General features: G+C 48.9%; 18 non-coding genes across 18 annotated transcripts; 4 read left to right on the forward strand and 14 right to left on the reverse strand.

Annotated features, from left to right (window-relative positions):
* Positions 1-855: 855 nt before the first annotated feature.
* Positions 856-928, reverse strand: TRNAA-AGC (transfer RNA alanine (anticodon AGC)). Its single transcript has one exon. It is a non-coding gene; the product is annotated as a tRNA-Ala (tRNA).
* Positions 929-1,817: 889 nt separating this feature from the next.
* Positions 1,818-1,888, reverse strand: TRNAG-GCC (transfer RNA glycine (anticodon GCC)). The gene has a single exon. It is a non-coding gene; the product is annotated as a tRNA-Gly (tRNA).
* Positions 1,889-3,512: 1,624 nt separating this feature from the next.
* Positions 3,513-3,585, reverse strand: TRNAA-AGC (transfer RNA alanine (anticodon AGC)). The gene has a single exon. It is a non-coding gene; the product is annotated as a tRNA-Ala (tRNA).
* An 889-nt stretch (positions 3,586-4,474) lies between these two features.
* On the reverse strand, positions 4,475-4,545 carry TRNAG-GCC (transfer RNA glycine (anticodon GCC)). Its single transcript has one exon. It is a non-coding gene; the product is annotated as a tRNA-Gly (tRNA).
* Positions 4,546-5,128: 583 nt separating this feature from the next.
* TRNAM-CAU (transfer RNA methionine (anticodon CAU)) lies at positions 5,129-5,200 on the forward strand. The gene has a single exon. It is a non-coding gene; the product is annotated as a tRNA-Met (tRNA).
* Positions 5,201-6,169: 969 nt separating this feature from the next.
* Positions 6,170-6,242, reverse strand: TRNAA-AGC (transfer RNA alanine (anticodon AGC)). Its single transcript has one exon. It is a non-coding gene; the product is annotated as a tRNA-Ala (tRNA).
* Positions 6,243-7,131: 889 nt separating this feature from the next.
* On the reverse strand, positions 7,132-7,202 carry TRNAG-GCC (transfer RNA glycine (anticodon GCC)). The gene has a single exon. It is a non-coding gene; the product is annotated as a tRNA-Gly (tRNA).
* Positions 7,203-7,785: 583 nt separating this feature from the next.
* TRNAM-CAU (transfer RNA methionine (anticodon CAU)) lies at positions 7,786-7,857 on the forward strand. The gene has a single exon. It is a non-coding gene; the product is annotated as a tRNA-Met (tRNA).
* Positions 7,858-8,826: 969 nt separating this feature from the next.
* TRNAA-AGC (transfer RNA alanine (anticodon AGC)) lies at positions 8,827-8,899 on the reverse strand. The gene has a single exon. It is a non-coding gene; the product is annotated as a tRNA-Ala (tRNA).
* Positions 8,900-9,788: 889 nt separating this feature from the next.
* On the reverse strand, positions 9,789-9,859 carry TRNAG-GCC (transfer RNA glycine (anticodon GCC)). The gene has a single exon. It is a non-coding gene; the product is annotated as a tRNA-Gly (tRNA).
* A 583-nt stretch (positions 9,860-10,442) lies between these two features.
* TRNAM-CAU (transfer RNA methionine (anticodon CAU)) lies at positions 10,443-10,514 on the forward strand. Its single transcript has one exon. It is a non-coding gene; the product is annotated as a tRNA-Met (tRNA).
* Positions 10,515-11,483: 969 nt separating this feature from the next.
* On the reverse strand, positions 11,484-11,556 carry TRNAA-AGC (transfer RNA alanine (anticodon AGC)). The gene has a single exon. It is a non-coding gene; the product is annotated as a tRNA-Ala (tRNA).
* Positions 11,557-12,445: 889 nt separating this feature from the next.
* TRNAG-GCC (transfer RNA glycine (anticodon GCC)) lies at positions 12,446-12,516 on the reverse strand. Its single transcript has one exon. It is a non-coding gene; the product is annotated as a tRNA-Gly (tRNA).
* A 1,624-nt stretch (positions 12,517-14,140) lies between these two features.
* TRNAA-AGC (transfer RNA alanine (anticodon AGC)) lies at positions 14,141-14,213 on the reverse strand. The gene has a single exon. It is a non-coding gene; the product is annotated as a tRNA-Ala (tRNA).
* An 889-nt stretch (positions 14,214-15,102) lies between these two features.
* On the reverse strand, positions 15,103-15,173 carry TRNAG-GCC (transfer RNA glycine (anticodon GCC)). The gene has a single exon. It is a non-coding gene; the product is annotated as a tRNA-Gly (tRNA).
* A 1,624-nt stretch (positions 15,174-16,797) lies between these two features.
* Positions 16,798-16,870, reverse strand: TRNAA-AGC (transfer RNA alanine (anticodon AGC)). The gene has a single exon. It is a non-coding gene; the product is annotated as a tRNA-Ala (tRNA).
* Positions 16,871-17,759: 889 nt separating this feature from the next.
* TRNAG-GCC (transfer RNA glycine (anticodon GCC)) lies at positions 17,760-17,830 on the reverse strand. Its single transcript has one exon. It is a non-coding gene; the product is annotated as a tRNA-Gly (tRNA).
* Positions 17,831-18,413: 583 nt separating this feature from the next.
* On the forward strand, positions 18,414-18,485 carry TRNAM-CAU (transfer RNA methionine (anticodon CAU)). The gene has a single exon. It is a non-coding gene; the product is annotated as a tRNA-Met (tRNA).
* Positions 18,486-19,057: the final 572 nt, after the last annotated feature.

A 19,057-nucleotide genomic window follows, 5' to 3' on the forward strand; every position in this document is an offset into this window, starting at 1 on the left:
CCCAGCCCTCAATGCGCCAAGTCCCCTACACGTGCTGTCTTTCAGCTCTTTGCTTTCACTTGTCTAATCTGTCCATCCTAAGACAAAACTCATACAATATTCCAACAGTCTGAACTGTGGAATTCATTGATCTATTCATAGATTTCTTGAGGGAGATTGTTGATAAATATTTCTGTCCCAAACAGAGGATCTTCTCCAACCCAGTCTGCACGAGGGCCACCATATTTCCTCTGACCATTGACCTGTACCGGGTTAATATGACATCTTTCCATCCACTCCGCAAGGGAAGATTTATTGTCTTTATACAGAGTTGTAATCCAAGCCTCGCTCTCAGCGTTCATCGCGTTGTTGTCCATCATTGGAGAATGATCTGCTCTCTCCATGGGCCCTAATCAGTGGGCAGAAGGCTAGCCCCTAGTTCCCTCCAAAAGCCCTGTTCTGGTTGGGTCTGTGACACTTCTGTGTCAAGGAAGTGGGACGTGATTGTGGTGATAAAACCAGTGGAAACCTCTCAGCTTCTACATGGCACTTGCACTTTTTGCACTAATGGAATATTGTCTCTTGGCCATGGAAGGCTGGCCGTGCTTTGGGTAATAGATTGCTTTGGTCCAACACTGCCTTGCGCGACTTCTGGCAGGCAAAGCAAGCACTTTATGCTTTGTGTTAGTCCTTCTGTGTCAATTTATGGGCTGAAGCCACATCTGCCCGAGAGTGTCAACGCCATGGCACATGTTACGAGGATGACTCCTGCTTGGCCTTTTGACTAGAGAGGCGAGGCTTTTCCCACAGCGCTCAGTGCCGAGCCTGAAGAAAAAAAAAATCCAAAGCAGGTCACCCCACGTGAGGGCTTTCCTTTGGAGGATGCGGGCATTGATCCCGCTACCTCTCGCATGCTAAGCGAGCGCTCTACCACTTGAGCTAATCCCCCTTGGCTCCGGTGCTTTCTTTGCGCTCTCGTTGATCACTGCTCTCTTATGTGCTACGCGGCATAAAGTCCACCATCTGTTTTGTGTAACTGTGTTTCATTCAGCACAGCACAATGCAGCATCCCAGTGCTATATACCACCTGCCAGCAATCAACTCCTTCACTGCCACCAACAATTGCCTCTCTCACTAGCACTGTTGCCAGAGATGCAATCTTCAAGCGCAAAGGATTAAAAATCACCTTTTTACCCCGTACGCTGCTTATTGACATGACACATTAGGTCTACATTCCACAGACTCAAAGCATAGATATATTTCCTCATTTTTTACTACTTGCAGCTTCACATTTAAATGCTGTATATACATCTAAGATCACCCAGAATGCAATCTGGAAACCAACCATCAGATGGCATCAGAACACCTACCACGTTAGATAGCTATATCTCCAGGCACCTCCCCGTGTCAGCATTGATGGGTTAGGCTGTGGCCGCTAGATACCAAGACAGCCTCCATTTTCCCAATTTCAAAGGTTTTCACTCTTCCTCCACAGAGGTCCCTTTTTTCTTTCCTGAGACTTTGGACAGCAGAATCCCTTGGGAAGAAGCTCCTTCTCCAGCCAGTAGCGAGGGTTCTGGTGTTATCCATGGAACCCTTGGTGGCAGAGTGGCACCTCCAAGCATGTCCGTGGGCGACTAACAACCATTTCCTTCGGTATGGCCCCATGGCTTTCCATGATGTCATTTGAAGGAGGTGGTTTCAAAAAGGCTCACACCGACTAGCAGGTTCTAGACAATACACATGAGCCTTGACACCTTCCAAGGTACTGGATATCTGGGGGCGGCGGGATACTGAGCTACCTGTGAGGCGATAGCTGGATAGAAAGTGAGCATAATTGCATTGGCCGGGAATCGAACCCGGGCCTCCCGCGTGGCAGGCGAGAATTCTACCACTGAACCACCAATGCTCTTTGGCAGGACACATGTGGCTTCCCTGGCCTGACAGGTGCTAAAAGGTGCTGCTTTAGGCCATGGTAACCATCTCTGTGAATACATTCAGATGTGGGTCAAGTCCACCCAAAGACATGCCTTTCTTCAGCCGTACACACCACCACTGTGAACATGTAGGACAGCCCATTGCGTCTTTGAGGCTAGAAAGCCTTTCCATTGGAGAAGAAAAGCCCCAAGACTGGGCCAGAGCTTTTTCTAAGTACCTTTGACTTGGGGTTGACTTGTCAAAATCAATGTCAGTGCCTATTAATCTACCTTGCGACTTTGCCGGATGGACCCACTCCCCATTCACATCCGTAGGAGATCTTTAGAGGGGCTCCACATTGGCCTGATGTGAGACTCTGCAAAGTCAATAGGAGCTGCCTGAAACAGAGAGGAACCGATCTTTTCCCATGAAAGCCTTCTATAAGCAGAATGTGGAAAGTGGCCGTGGAGCGGCAGGCGAGGTTGCCTCCCAGCCAAAGAATTTCCTGAAGTTTTTGTCCCGTAGGACCGGTAGCATATTACATCCTCCTATTTTTGCTGGGTCTTCCGGCCTGGAGCAGAGTGGCGCAGCGGAAGCGTGCTGGGCCCATAACCCAGAGGTCGATGGATCAAAACCATCCTCTGCTAAGTTGACCTTTTTCTCTGGCAATCTCTCTTTCTTTGCTTAGGCAAAGGGCTTTCTTTCACCCAGAAAATGCTTTGATTAATCGGGGAGCACACCGCAGACAGCCCGGCAACAAACCCAGCCCTCAATGCGCCAAGTCCCCTACACGTGCTGTCTTTCAGCTCTTTGCTTTCACTTGTCTAATCTGTCCATCCTAAGACAAAACTCATACAATATTCCAACAGTCTGAACTGTGGAATTCATTGATCTATTCATAGATTTCTTGAGGGAGATTGTTGATAAATATTTCTGTCCCAAACAGAGGATCTTCTCCAACCCAGTCTGCACGAGGGCCACCATATTTCCTCTGACCATTGACCTGTACCGGGTTAATATGACATCTTTCCATCCACTCCGCAAGGGAAGATTTATTGTCTTTATACAGAGTTGTAATCCAAGCCTCGCTCTCAGCGTTCATCGCGTTGTTGTCCATCATTGGAGAATGATCTGCTCTCTCCATGGGCCCTAATCAGTGGGCAGAAGGCTAGCCCCTAGTTCCCTCCAAAAGCCCTGTTCTGGTTGGGTCTGTGACACTTCTGTGTCAAGGAAGTGGGACGTGATTGTGGTGATAAAACCAGTGGAAACCTCTCAGCTTCTACATGGCACTTGCACTTTTTGCACTAATGGAATATTGTCTCTTGGCCATGGAAGGCTGGCCGTGCTTTGGGTAATAGATTGCTTTGGTCCAACACTGCCTTGCGCGACTTCTGGCAGGCAAAGCAAGCACTTTATGCTTTGTGTTAGTCCTTCTGTGTCAATTTATGGGCTGAAGCCACATCTGCCCGAGAGTGTCAACGCCATGGCACATGTTACGAGGATGACTCCTGCTTGGCCTTTTGACTAGAGAGGCGAGGCTTTTCCCACAGCGCTCAGTGCCGAGCCTGAAGAAAAAAAAAATCCAAAGCAGGTCACCCCACGTGAGGGCTTTCCTTTGGAGGATGCGGGCATTGATCCCGCTACCTCTCGCATGCTAAGCGAGCGCTCTACCACTTGAGCTAATCCCCCTTGGCTCCGGTGCTTTCTTTGCGCTCTCGTTGATCACTGCTCTCTTATGTGCTACGCGGCATAAAGTCCACCATCTGTTTTGTGTAACTGTGTTTCATTCAGCACAGCACAATGCAGCATCCCAGTGCTATATACCACCTGCCAGCAATCAACTCCTTCACTGCCACCAACAATTGCCTCTCTCACTAGCACTGTTGCCAGAGATGCAATCTTCAAGCGCAAAGGATTAAAAATCACCTTTTTACCCCGTACGCTGCTTATTGACATGACACATTAGGTCTACATTCCACAGACTCAAAGCATAGATATATTTCCTCATTTTTTACTACTTGCAGCTTCACATTTAAATGCTGTATATACATCTAAGATCACCCAGAATGCAATCTGGAAACCAACCATCAGATGGCATCAGAACACCTACCACGTTAGATAGCTATATCTCCAGGCACCTCCCCGTGTCAGCATTGATGGGTTAGGCTGTGGCCGCTAGATACCAAGACAGCCTCCATTTTCCCAATTTCAAAGGTTTTCACTCTTCCTCCACAGAGGTCCCTTTTTTCTTTCCTGAGACTTTGGACAGCAGAATCCCTTGGGAAGAAGCTCCTTCTCCAGCCAGTAGCGAGGGTTCTGGTGTTATCCATGGAACCCTTGGTGGCAGAGTGGCACCTCCAAGCATGTCCGTGGGCGACTAACAACCATTTCCTTCGGTATGGCCCCATGGCTTTCCATGATGTCATTTGAAGGAGGTGGTTTCAAAAAGGCTCACACCGACTAGCAGGTTCTAGACAATACACATGAGCCTTGACACCTTCCAAGGTACTGGATATCTGGGGGCGGCGGGATACTGAGCTACCTGTGAGGCGATAGCTGGATAGAAAGTGAGCATAATTGCATTGGCCGGGAATCGAACCCGGGCCTCCCGCGTGGCAGGCGAGAATTCTACCACTGAACCACCAATGCTCTTTGGCAGGACACATGTGGCTTCCCTGGCCTGACAGGTGCTAAAAGGTGCTGCTTTAGGCCATGGTAACCATCTCTGTGAATACATTCAGATGTGGGTCAAGTCCACCCAAAGACATGCCTTTCTTCAGCCGTACACACCACCACTGTGAACATGTAGGACAGCCCATTGCGTCTTTGAGGCTAGAAAGCCTTTCCATTGGAGAAGAAAAGCCCCAAGACTGGGCCAGAGCTTTTTCTAAGTACCTTTGACTTGGGGTTGACTTGTCAAAATCAATGTCAGTGCCTATTAATCTACCTTGCGACTTTGCCGGATGGACCCACTCCCCATTCACATCCGTAGGAGATCTTTAGAGGGGCTCCACATTGGCCTGATGTGAGACTCTGCAAAGTCAATAGGAGCTGCCTGAAACAGAGAGGAACCGATCTTTTCCCATGAAAGCCTTCTATAAGCAGAATGTGGAAAGTGGCCGTGGAGCGGCAGGCGAGGTTGCCTCCCAGCCAAAGAATTTCCTGAAGTTTTTGTCCCGTAGGACCGGTAGCATATTACATCCTCCTATTTTTGCTGGGTCTTCCGGCCTGGAGCAGAGTGGCGCAGCGGAAGCGTGCTGGGCCCATAACCCAGAGGTCGATGGATCGAAACCATCCTCTGCTAAGTTGACCTTTTTCTCTGGCAATCTCTCTTTCTTTGCTTAGGCAAAGGGCTTTCTTTCACCCAGAAAATGCTTTGATTAATCGGGGAGCACACCGCAGACAGCCCGGCAACAAACCCAGCCCTCAATGCGCCAAGTCCCCTACACGTGCTGTCTTTCAGCTCTTTGCTTTCACTTGTCTAATCTGTCCATCCTAAGACAAAACTCATACAATATTCCAACAGTCTGAACTGTGGAATTCATTGATCTATTCATAGATTTCTTGAGGGAGATTGTTGATAAATATTTCTGTCCCAAACAGAGGATCTTCTCCAACCCAGTCTGCACGAGGGCCACCATATTTCCTCTGACCATTGACCTGTACCGGGTTAATATGACATCTTTCCATCCACTCCGCAAGGGAAGATTTATTGTCTTTATACAGAGTTGTAATCCAAGCCTCGCTCTCAGCGTTCATCGCGTTGTTGTCCATCATTGGAGAATGATCTGCTCTCTCCATGGGCCCTAATCAGTGGGCAGAAGGCTAGCCCCTAGTTCCCTCCAAAAGCCCTGTTCTGGTTGGGTCTGTGACACTTCTGTGTCAAGGAAGTGGGACGTGATTGTGGTGATAAAACCAGTGGAAACCTCTCAGCTTCTACATGGCACTTGCACTTTTTGCACTAATGGAATATTGTCTCTTGGCCATGGAAGGCTGGCCGTGCTTTGGGTAATAGATTGCTTTGGTCCAACACTGCCTTGCGCGACTTCTGGCAGGCAAAGCAAGCACTTTATGCTTTGTGTTAGTCCTTCTGTGTCAATTTATGGGCTGAAGCCACATCTGCCCGAGAGTGTCAACGCCATGGCACATGTTACGAGGATGACTCCTGCTTGGCCTTTTGACTAGAGAGGCGAGGCTTTTCCCACAGCGCTCAGTGCCGAGCCTGAAGAAAAAAAAAATCCAAAGCAGGTCACCCCACGTGAGGGCTTTCCTTTGGAGGATGCGGGCATTGATCCCGCTACCTCTCGCATGCTAAGCGAGCGCTCTACCACTTGAGCTAATCCCCCTTGGCTCCGGTGCTTTCTTTGCGCTCTCGTTGATCACTGCTCTCTTATGTGCTACGCGGCATAAAGTCCACCATCTGTTTTGTGTAACTGTGTTTCATTCAGCACAGCACAATGCAGCATCCCAGTGCTATATACCACCTGCCAGCAATCAACTCCTTCACTGCCACCAACAATTGCCTCTCTCACTAGCACTGCTGCCAGAGATGCAATCTTCAAGCGCAAAGGATTAAAAATCACCTTTTTACCCCGTACGCTGCTTATTGACATGACACATTAGGTCTACATTCCACAGACTCAAAGCATAGATATATTTCCTCATTTTTTACTACTTGCAGCTTCACATTTAAATGCTGTATATACATCTAAGATCACCCAGAATGCAATCTGGAAACCAACCATCAGATGGCATCAGAACACCTACCACGTTAGATAGCTATATCTCCAGGCACCTCCCCGTGTCAGCATTGATGGGTTAGGCTGTGGCCGCTAGACACCAAGACAGCCTCCATTTTCCCAATTTCAAAGGTTTTCACTCTTCCTCCACAGAGGTCCCTTTTTTCTTTCCTGAGACTTTGGACAGCAGAATCCCTTGGGAAGAAGCTCCTTCTCCAGCCAGTAGCGAGGGTTCTGGTGTTATCCATGGAACCCTTGGTGGCAGAGTGGCACCTCCAAGCATGTCCGTGGGCGACTAACAACCATTTCCTTCGGTATGGCCCCATGGCTTTCCATGATGTCATTTGAAGGAGGTGGTTTCAAAAAGGCTCACACCGACTAGCAGGTTCTAGACAATACACATGAGCCTTGACACCTTCCAAGGTACTGGATATCTGGGGGCGGCGGGATACTGAGCTACCTGTGAGGCGATAGCTGGATAGAAAGTGAGCATAATTGCATTGGCCGGGAATCGAACCCGGGCCTCCCGCGTGGCAGGCGAGAATTCTACCACTGAACCACCAATGCTCTTTGGCAGGACACATGTGGCTTCCCTGGCCTGACAGGTGCTAAAAGGTGCTGCTTTAGGCCATGGTAACCATCTCTGTGAATACATTCAGATGTGGGTCAAGTCCACCCAAAGACATGCCTTTCTTCAGCCGTACACACCACCACTGTGAACATGTAGGACAGCCCATTGCGTCTTTGAGGCTAGAAAGCCTTTCCATTGGAGAAGAAAAGCCCCAAGACTGGGCCAGAGCTTTTTCTAAGTACCTTTGACTTGGGGTTGACTTGTCAAAATCAATGTCAGTGCCTATTAATCTACCTTGCGACTTTGCCGGATGGACCCACTCCCCATTCACATCCGTAGGAGATCTTTAGAGGGGCTCCACATTGGCCTGATGTGAGACTCTGCAAAGTCAATAGGAGCTGCCTGAAACAGAGAGGAACCGATCTTTTCCCATGAAAGCCTTCTATAAGCAGAATGTGGAAAGTGGCCGTGGAGCGGCAGGCGAGGTTGCCTCCCAGCCAAAGAATTTCCTGAAGTTTTTGTCCCGTAGGACCGGTAGCATATTACATCCTCCTATTTTTGCTGGGTCTTCCGGCCTGGAGCAGAGTGGCGCAGCGGAAGCGTGCTGGGCCCATAACCCAGAGGTCGATGGATCGAAACCATCCTCTGCTAAGTTGACCTTTTTCTCTGGCAATCTCTCTTTCTTTGCTTAGGCAAAGGGCTTTCTTTCACCCAGAAAATGCTTTGATTAATCGGGGAGCACACCGCAGACAGCCCGGCAACAAACCCAGCCCTCAATGCGCCAAGTCCCCTACACGTGCTGTCTTTCAGCTCTTTGCTTTCACTTGTCTAATCTGTCCATCCTAAGACAAAACTCATACAATATTCCAACAGTCTGAACTGTGGAATTCATTGATCTATTCATAGATTTCTTGAGGGAGATTGTTGATAAATATTTCTGTCCCAAACAGAGGATCTTCTCCAACCCAGTCTGCACGAGGGCCACCATATTTCCTCTGACCATTGACCTGTACCGGGTTAATATGACATCTTTCCATCCACTCCGCAAGGGAAGATTTATTGTCTTTATACAGAGTTGTAATCCAAGCCTCGCTCTCAGCGTTCATCGCGTTGTTGTCCATCATTGGAGAATGATCTGCTCTCTCCATGGGCCCTAATCAGTGGGCAGAAGGCTAGCCCCTAGTTCCCTCCAAAAGCCCTGTTCTGGTTGGGTCTGTGACACTTCTGTGTCAAGGAAGTGGGACGTGATTGTGGTGATAAAACCAGTGGAAACCTCTCAGCTTCTACATGGCACTTGCACTTTTTGCACTAATGGAATATTGTCTCTTGGCCATGGAAGGCTGGCCGTGCTTTGGGTAATAGATTGCTTTGGTCCAACACTGCCTTGCGCGACTTCTGGCAGGCAAAGCAAGCACTTTATGCTTTGTGTTAGTCCTTCTGTGTCAATTTATGGGCTGAAGCCACATCTGCCCGAGAGTGTCAACGCCATGGCACATGTTACGAGGATGACTCCTGCTTGGCCTTTTGACTAGAGAGGCGAGGCTTTTCCCACAGCGCTCAGTGCCGAGCCTGAAGAAAAAAAAAATCCAAAGCAGGTCACCCCACGTGAGGGCTTTCCTTTGGAGGATGCGGGCATTGATCCCGCTACCTCTCGCATGCTAAGCGAGCGCTCTACCACTTGAGCTAATCCCCCTTGGCTCCGGTGCTTTCTTTGCGCTCTCGTTGATCACTGCTCTCTTATGTGCTACGCGGCATAAAGTCCACCATCTGTTTTGTGTAACTGTGTTTCATTCAGCACAGCACAATGCAGCATCCCAGTGCTATATACCACCTGCCAGCAATCAACTCCTTCACTGCCACCAACAATTGCCTCTCTCACTAGCACTGCTGCCAGAGATGCAATCTTCAAGCGCAAAGGATTAAAAATCACCTTTTTACCCCGTACGCTGCTTATTGACATGACACATTAGGTCTACATTCCACAGACTCAAAGCATAGATATATTTCCTCATTTTTTACTACTTGCAGCTTCACATTTAAATGCTGTATATACATCTAAGATCACCCAGAATGCAATCTGGAAACCAACCATCAGATGGCATCAGAACACCTACCACGTTAGATAGCTATATCTCCAGGCACCTCCCCGTGTCAGCATTGATGGGTTAGGCTGTGGCCGCTAGACACCAAGACAGCCTCCATTTTCCCAATTTCAAAGGTTTTCACTCTTCCTCCACAGAGGTCCCTTTTTTCTTTCCTGAGACTTTGGACAGCAGAATCCCTTGGGAAGAAGCTCCTTCTCCAGCCAGTAGCGAGGGTTCTGGTGTTATCCATGGAACCCTTGGTGGCAGAGTGGCACCTCCAAGCATGTCCGTGGGCGACTAACAACCATTTCCTTCGGTATGGCCCCATGGCTTTCCATGATGTCATTTGAAGGAGGTGGTTTCAAAAAGGCTCACACCGACTAGCAGGTTCTAGACAATACACATGAGCCTTGACACCTTCCAAGGTACTGGATATCTGGGGGCGGCGGGATACTGAGCTACCTGTGAGGCGATAGCTGGATAGAAAGTGAGCATAATTGCATTGGCCGGGAATCGAACCCGGGCCTCCCGCGTGGCAGGCGAGAATTCTACCACTGAACCACCAATGCTCTTTGGCAGGACACATGTGGCTTCCCTGGCCTGACAGGTGCTAAAAGGTGCTGCTTTAGGCCATGGTAACCATCTCTGTGAATACATTCAGATGTGGGTCAAGTCCACCCAAAGACATGCCTTTCTTCAGCCGTACACACCACCACTGTGAACATGTAGGACAGCCCATTGCGTCTTTGAGGCTAGAAAGCCTTTCCATTGGAGAAGAAAAGCCCCAAGACTGGGCCAGAGCTTTTTCTAAGTACCTTTGACTTGGGGTTGACTTGTCAAAATCAATGTCAGTGCCTATTAATCTACCTTGCGACTTTGCCGGATGGACCCACTCCCCATTCACATCCGTAGGAGATCTTTAGAGGGGCTCCACATTGGCCTGATGTGAGACTCTGCAAAGTCAATAGGAGCTGCCTGAAACAGAGAGGAACCGATCTTTTCCCATGAAAGCCTTCTATAAGCAGAATGTGGAAAGTGGCCGTGGAGCGGCAGGCGAGGTTGCCTCCCAGCCAAAGAATTTCCTGAAGTTTTTGTCCCGTAGGACCGGTAGCATATTACATCCTCCTATTTTTGCTGGGTCTTCCGGCCTGGAGCAGAGTGGCGCAGCGGAAGCGTGCTGGGCCCATAACCCAGAGGTCGATGGATCGAAACCATCCTCTGCTAAGTTGACCTTTTTCTCTGGCAATCTCTCTTTCTTTGCTTAGGCAAAGGGCTTTCTTTCACCCAGAAAATGCTTTGATTAATCGGGGAGCACACCGCAGACAGCCCGGCAACAAACCCAGCCCTCAATGCGCCAAGTCCCCTACACGTGCTGTCTTTCAGCTCTTTGCTTTCACTTGTCTAATCTGTCCATCCTAAGACAAAACTCATACAATATTCCAACAGTCTGAACTGTGGAATTCATTGATCTATTCATAGATTTCTTGAGGGAGATTGTTGATAAATATTTCTGTCCCAAACAGAGGATCTTCTCCAACCCAGTCTGCACGAGGGCCACCATATTTCCTCTGACCATTGACCTGTACCGGGTTAATATGACATCTTTCCATCCACTCCGCAAGGGAAGATTTATTGTCTTTATACAGAGTTGTAATCCAAGCCTCGCTCTCAGCGTTCATCGCGTTGTTGTCCATCATTGGAGAATGATCTGCTCTCTCCATGGGCCCTAATCAGTGGGCAGAAGGCTAGCCCCTAGTTCCCTCCAAAAGCCCTGTTCTGGTTGGGTCTGTGACACTTCTGTGTCAAGGAAGTGGGACGTGATTGTGGTGATAAAACCAGTGGAAACCTCTCAGCTTCTACATGGCACTTGCACTTTTTGCACTAATGGAATATTGTCTCTTGGCCATGGAAGGCTGGCCGTGCTTTGGGTAATAGATTGCTTTGGTCCAACACTGCCTTGCGCGACTTCTGGCAGGCAAAGCAAGCACTTTATGCTTTGTGTTAGTCCTTCTGTGTCAATTTATGGGCTGAAGCCACATCTGCCCGAGAGTGTCAACGCCATGGCACATGTTACGAGGATGACTCCTGCTTGGCCTTTTGACTAGAGAGGCGAGGCTTTTCCCACAGCGCTCAGTGCCGAGCCTGAAGAAAAAAAAAATCCAAAGCAGGTCACCCCACGTGAGGGCTTTCCTTTGGAGGATGCGGGCATTGATCCCGCTACCTCTCGCATGCTAAGCGAGCGCTCTACCACTTGAGCTAATCCCCCTTGACTCCGGTGCTTTCTTTGCGCTCTCGTTGATCACTGCTCTCTTATGTGCTACGCGGCATAAAGTCCACCATCTGTTTTGTGTAACTGTGTTTCATTCAGCACAGCACAATGCAGCATCCCAGTGCTATATACCACCTGCCAGCAATCAACTCCTTCACTGCCACCAACAATTGCCTCTCTCACTAGCACTGCTGCCAGAGATGCAATCTTCAAGCGCAAAGGATTAAAAATCACCTTTTTACCCCGTACGCTGCTTATTGACATGACACATTAGGTCTACATTCCACAGACTCAAAGCATAGATATATTTCCTCATTTTTTACTACTTGCAGCTTCACATTTAAATGCTGTATATACATCTAAGATCACCCAGAATGCAATCTGGAAACCAACCATCAGATGGCATCAGAACACCTACCACGTTAGATAGCTATATCTCCAGGCACCTCCCCGTGTCAGCATTGATGGGTTAGGCTGTGGCCGCTAGACACCAAGACAGCCTCCATTTTCCCAATTTCAAAGGTTTTCACTCTTCCTCCACAGAGGTCCCTTTTTTCTTTCCTGAGACTTTGGACAGCAGAATCCCTTGGGAAGAAGCTCCTTCTCCAGCCAGTAGCGAGGGTTCTGGTGTTATCCATGGAACCCTTGGTGGCAGAGTGGCACCTCCAAGCATGTCCGTGGGCGACTAACAACCATTTCCTTCGGTATGGCCCCATGGCTTTCCATGATGTCATTTGAAGGAGGTGGTTTCAAAAAGGCTCACACCGACTAGCAGGTTCTAGACAATACACATGAGCCTTGACACCTTCCAAGGTACTGGATATCTGGGGGCGGCGGGATACTGAGCTACCTGTGAGGCGATAGCTGGATAGAAAGTGAGCATAATTGCATTGGCCGGGAATCGAACCCGGGCCTCCCGCGTGGCAGGCGAGAATTCTACCACTGAACCACCAATGCTCTTTGGCAGGACACATGTGGCTTCCCTGGCCTGACAGGTGCTAAAAGGTGCTGCTTTAGGCCATGGTAACCATCTCTGTGAATACATTCAGATGTGGGTCAAGTCCACCCAAAGACATGCCTTTCTTCAGCCGTACACACCACCACTGTGAACATGTAGGACAGCCCATTGCGTCTTTGAGGCTAGAAAGCCTTTCCATTGGAGAAGAAAAGCCCCAAGACTGGGCCAGAGCTTTTTCTAAGTACCTTTGACTTGGGGTTGACTTGTCAAAATCAATGTCAGTGCCTATTAATCTACCTTGCGACTTTGCCGGATGGACCCACTCCCCATTCACATCCGTAGGAGATCTTTAGAGGGGCTCCACATTGGCCTGATGTGAGACTCTGCAAAGTCAATAGGAGCTGCCTGAAACAGAGAGGAACCGATCTTTTTCCATGAAAGCCTTCTATAAGCAGAATGTGGAAAGTGGCCGTGGAGCGGCAGGCGAGGTTGCCTCCCAGCCAAAGAATTTCCTGAAGTTTTTGTCCCGTAGGACCGGTAGCATATTACATCCTCCTATTTTTGCTGGGTCTTCCGGCCTGGAGCAGAGTGGCGCAACGGAAGCGTGCTGGGCCCATAACCCAGAGGTCGATGGATCGAAACCATCCTCTGCTAAGTTGACCTTTTTCTCTGGCAATCTCTCTTTCTTTGCTTAGGCAAAGGGCTTTCTTTCACCCAGAAAATGCTTTGATTAATCGGGGAGCACACCGCAGACAGCCCGGCAACAAACCCAGCCCTCAATGCGCCAAGTCCCCTACACGTGCTGTCTTTCAGCTCTTTGCTTTCACTTGTCTAATCTGTCCATCCTAAGACAAAACTCATACAATATTCCAACAGTCTGAACTGTGGAATTCATTGATCTATTCATAGATTTCTTGAGGGAGATTGTTGATAAATATTTCTGTCCCAAACAGAAGATCTTCTCCAACCCAGTCTGCACGAGGGCCACCATATTTCCTCTGACCATTGACCTGTACCGGGTTAATATGACATCTTTCCATCCACTCCGCAAGGGAAGATTTATTGTCTTTATACAGAGTTGTAATCCAAGCCTCGCTCTCAGCGTTCATCGCGTTGTTGTCCATCATTGGAGAATGATCTGCTCTCTCCATGGGCCCTAATCAGTGGGCAGAAGGCTAGCCCCTAGTTCCCTCCAAAAGCCCTGTTCTGGTTGGGTCTGTGACACTTCTGTGTCAAGGAAGTGGGACGTGATTGTGGTGATAAAACCAGTGGAAACCTCTCAGCTTCTACATGGCACTTGCACTTTTTGCACTAATGGAATATTGTCTCTTGGCCATGGAAGGCTGGCCGTGCTTTGGGTAATAGATTGCTTTGGTCCAACACTGCCTTGCGCGACTTCTGGCAGGCAAAGCAAGCACTTTATGCTTTGTGTTAGTCCTTCTGTGTCAATTTATGGGCTGAAGCCACATCTGCCCGAGAGTGTCAACGCCATGGCACATGTTACGAGGATGACTCCTGCTTGGCCTTTTGACTAGAGAGGCGAGGCTTTTCCCACAGCGCTCAGTGCCGAGCCTGAAGAAAAAAAAAATCCAAAGCAGGTCACCCCACGTGAGGGCTTTCCTTTGGAGGATGCGGGCATTGATCCCGCTACCTCTCGCATGCTAAGCGAGCGCTCTACCACTTGAGCTAATCCCCCTTGGCTCTGGTGCTTTCTTTGCGCTCTCGTTGATCACTGCTCTCTTATGTGCTACGCGGCATAAAGTCCACCATCTGTTTTGTGTAACTGTGTTTCATTCAGCACAGCACAATGCAGCATCCCAGTGCTATATACCACCTGCCAGCAATCAACTCCTTCACTGCCACCAACAATTGCCTCTCTCACTAGCACTGTTGCCAGAGATGCAATCTTCAAGCGTAAAGGATTAAAAATCACCTTTTTACCCCGTACGCTGCTTATTGACATGACACATTAGGTCTACATTCCACAGACTCAAAGCATAGATATATTTCCTCATTTTTTACTACTTGCAGCTTCACATTTAAATGCTGTATATACATCTAAGATCACCCAGAATGCAATCTGGAAACCAACCATCAGATGGCATCAGAACACCTACCACGTTAGATAGCTATATCTCCAGGCACCTCCCCGTGTCAGCATTGATGGGTTAGGCTGTGGCCGCTAGACACCAAGACAGCCTCCATTTTCCCAATTTCAAAGGTTTTCACTCTTCCTCCACAGAGGTCCCTTTTTTCTTTCCTGAGACTTTGGACAGCAGAATCCCTTGGGAAGAAGCTCCTTCTCCAGCCAGTAGCGAGGGTTCTGGTGTTATCCATGGAACCCTTGGTGGCAGAGTGGCACCTCCAAGCATGTCCGTGGGCGACTAACAACCATTTCCTTCGGTATGGCCCCATGGCTTTCCATGATGTCATTTGAAGGAGGTGGTTTCAAAAAGGCTCACACCGACTAGCAGGTTCTAGACAATACACATGAGCCTTGACACCTTCCAAGGTACTGGATATCTGGGGGCGGCGGGATACTGAGCTACCTGTGAGGCGATAGCTGGATAGAAAGTGAGCATAATTGCATTGGCCGGGAATCGAACCCGGGCCTCCCGCGTGGCAGGCGAGAATTCTACCACTGAACCACCAATGCTCTTTGGCAGGACACATGTGGCTTCCCTGGCCTGACAGGTGCTAAAAGGTGCTGCTTTAGGCCATGGTAACCATCTCTGTGAATACATTCAGATGTGGGTCAAGTCCACCCAAAGACATGCCTTTCTTCAGCCGTACACACCACCACTGTGAACATGTAGGACAGCCCATTGCGTCTTTGAGGCTAGAAAGCCTTTCCATTGGAGAAGAAAAGCCCCAAGACTGGGCCAGAGCTTTTTCTAAGTACCTTTGACTTGGGGTTGACTTGTCAAAATCAATGTCAGTGCCTATTAATCTACCTTGCGACTTTGCCGGATGGACCCACTCCCCATTCACATCCGTAGGAGATCTTTAGAGGGGCTCCACATTGGCCTGATGTGAGACTCTGCAAAGTCAATAGGAGCTGCCTGAAACAGAGAGGAACCGATCTTTTTCCATGAAAGCCTTCTATAAGCAGAATGTGGAAAGTGGCCGTGGAGCGGCAGGCGAGGTTACCTCCCAGCCAAAGAATTTCCTGAAGTTTTTGTCCCGTAGGACCGGTAGCATATTACATCCTCCTATTTTTGCTGGGTCTTCCGGCCTGGAGCAGAGTGGCGCAACGGAAGCGTGCTGGGCCCATAACCCAGAGGTCGATGGATCGAAACCATCCTCTGCTAAGTTGACCTTTTTCTCTGGCAATCTCTCTTTCTTTGCTTAGGCAAAGGGCTTTCTTTCACCCAGAAAATGCTTTGATTAATCGGGGAGCACACCGCAGACAGCCCGGCAACAAACCCAGCCCTCAATGCGCCAAGTCCCCTACACGTGCTGTCTTTCAGCTCTTTGCTTTCACTTGTCTAATCTGTCCATCCTAAGACAAAACTCATACAATATTCCAACAGTCTGAACTGTGGAATTCATTGATGTATTCATAGATTTCTTGAGGGAGATTGTTGATAAATATTTCTGTCCCAAACAGAAGATCTTCTCCAACCCAGTCTGCACGAGGGCCACCATATTTCCTCTGACCATTGACCTGTACCGGGTTAATATGACATCTTTCCATCCACTCCGCAAGGGAAGATTTATTGTCTTTATACAGAGTTGTAATCCAAGCCTCGCTCTCAGCGTTCATCGCGTTGTTGTCCATCATTGGAGAATGATCTGCTCTCTCCATGGGCCCTAATCAGTGGGCAGAAGGCTAGCCCCTAGTTCCCTCCAAAAGCCCTGTTCTGGTTGGGTCTGTGACACTTCTGTGTCAAGGAAGTGGGACGTGATTGTGGTGATAAAACCAGTGGAAACCTCTCAGCTTCTACATGGCACTTGCACTTTTTGCACTAATGGAATATTGTCTCTTGGCCATGGAAGGCTGGCCGTGCTTTGGGTAATAGATTGCTTTGGTCCAACACTGCCTTGCGCGACTTCTGGCAGGCAAAGCAAGCATTTTATGCTTTGTGTTAGTCCTTCTGTGTCAATTTATGGGCTGAAGCCACATCTGCCCGAGAGTGTCAACGCCATGGCACATGTTACGAGGATGACTCCTGCTTGGCCTTTTGACTAGAGAGGCGAGGCTTTTCCCACAGCGCTCAGTGCCGAGCCTGAAGAAAAAAAAAATCCAAAGCAGGTCACCCCACGTGAGGGCTTTCCTTTGGAGGATGCGGGCATTGATCCCGCTACCTCTCGCATGCTAAGCGAGCGCTCTACCACTTGAGCTAATCCCCCTTGGCTCCGGTGCTTTCTTTGCGCTCTCGTTGATCACTGCTCTTTTATGTGCTACGCGGCATAAAGTCCACCATCTGTTTTGTGTAACTGTGTTTCATTCAGCACAGCACAATGCAGCATCCCAGTGCTATATACCACCTGCCAGCAATCAACTCCTTCACTGCCACCAACAATTGCCTCTCTCACTAGCACTGTTGCCAGAGATGCAATCTTCAAGCGCAAAGGATTAAAAATCACCTTTTTACCCCGTACGCTGCTTATTGACATGACACATTAGGTCTACATTCCACAGACTCAAAGCATAGATATATTTCCTCATTTTTTACTACTTGCAGCTTCACATTTAAATGCTGTATATACATCTAAGATCACCCAGAATGCAATCTGGAAACCAACCATCAGATGGCATCAGAACACCTACCACGTTAGATAGCTATATCTCCAGGCACCTCCCCGTGTCAGCATTGATGGGTTAGGCTGTGGCCGCTAGACACCAAGACAGCCTCCATTTTCCCAATTTCAAAGGTTTTCACTCTTCCTCCACAGAGGTCCCTTTTTTCTTTCCTGAGACTTTGGACAGCAGAATCCCTTGGGAAGAAGCTCCTTCTCCAGCCAGTAGCGAGGGTTCTGGTGTTATCCATGGAACCCTTGGTGGCAGAGTGGCACCTCCAAGCATGTCCGTGGGCGACTAACAACCATTTCCTTCGGTATGGCCCCATGGCTTTCCATGATGTCATTTGAAGGAGGTGGTTTCAAAAAGGCTCACACCGACTAGCAGGTTCTAGACAATACACATGAGCCTTGACACCTTCCAAGGTACTGGATATCTGGGGGCGGCGGGATACTGAGCTACCTGTGAGGCGATAGCTGGATAGAAAGTGAGCATAATTGCATTGGCCGGGAATCGAACCCGGGCCTCCCGCGTGGCAGGCGAGAATTCTACCACTGAACCACCAATGCTCTTTGGCAGGACACATGTGGCTTCCCTGGCCTGACAGGTGCTAAAAGGTGCTGCTTTAGGCCATGGTAACCATCTCTGTGAATACATTCAGATGTGGGTCAAGTCCACCCAAAGACATGCCTTTCTTCAGCCGTACACACCACCACTGTGAACATGTAGGACAGCCCATTGCGTCTTTGAGGCTAGAAAGCCTTTCCATTGGAGAAGAAAAGCCCCAAGACTGGGCCAGAGCTTTTTCTAAGTACCTTTGACTTGGGGTTGACTTGTCAAAATCAATGTCAGTGCCTATTAATCTACCTTGCGACTTTGCCGGATGGACCCACTCCCCATTCACATCCGTAGGAGATCTTTAGAGGGGCTCCACATTGGCCTGATGTGAGACTCTGCAAAGTCAATAGGAGCTGCCTGAAACAGAGAGGAACCGATCTTTTTCCATGAAAGCCTTCTATAAGCAGAATGTGGAAAGTGGCCGTGGAGCGGCAGGCGAGGTTGCCTCCCAGCCAAAGAATTTCCTGAAGTTTTTGTCCCGTAGGACCGGTAGCATATTACATCCTCCTATTTTTGCTGGGTCTTCCGGCCTGGAGCAGAGTGGCGCAGCGGAAGCGTGCTGGGCCCATAACCCAGAGGTCGATGGATCGAAACCATCCTCTGCTAAGTTGACCTTTTTCTCTGGCAATCTCTCTTTCTTTGCTTAGGCAAAGGGCTTTCTTTCACCCAGAAAATGCTTTGATTAATCGGGGAGCACACCGCAGACAGCCCGGCAACAAACCCAGCCCTCAATGCGCCAAGTCCCCTACACGTGCTGTCTTTCAGCTCTTTGCTTTCACTTGTCTAATCTGTCCATCCTAAGACAAAACTCATACAATATTCCAACAGTCTGAACTGTGGAATTCATTGATCTATTCATAGATTTCTTGAGGGAGATTGTTGATAAATATTTCTGTCCCAAACAGAAGATCTTCTCCAACCCAGTCTGCACGAGGGCCACCATATTTCCTCTGACCATTGACCTGTACCGGGTTAATATGACATCTTTCCATCCACTCCGCAAGGGAAGATTTATTGTCTTTATACAGAGTTGTAATCCAAGCCTCGCTCTCAGCGTTCATCGCGTTGTTGTCCATCATTGGAGAATGATCTGCTCTCTCCATGGGCCCTAATCAGTGGGCAGAAGGCTAGCCCCTAGTTCCCTCCAAAAGCCCTGTTCTGGTTGGGTCTGTGACACT

This window comes from Staurois parvus, unplaced genomic scaffold (genome assembly GCF_062004578.1).
Source record: "Staurois parvus isolate SC_StPar_1 unplaced genomic scaffold, SC_StPar_1.0 ptg001130l, whole genome shotgun sequence".
NCBI classification, from domain to species: domain Eukaryota; kingdom Metazoa; phylum Chordata; class Amphibia; order Anura; family Ranidae; genus Staurois; species Staurois parvus.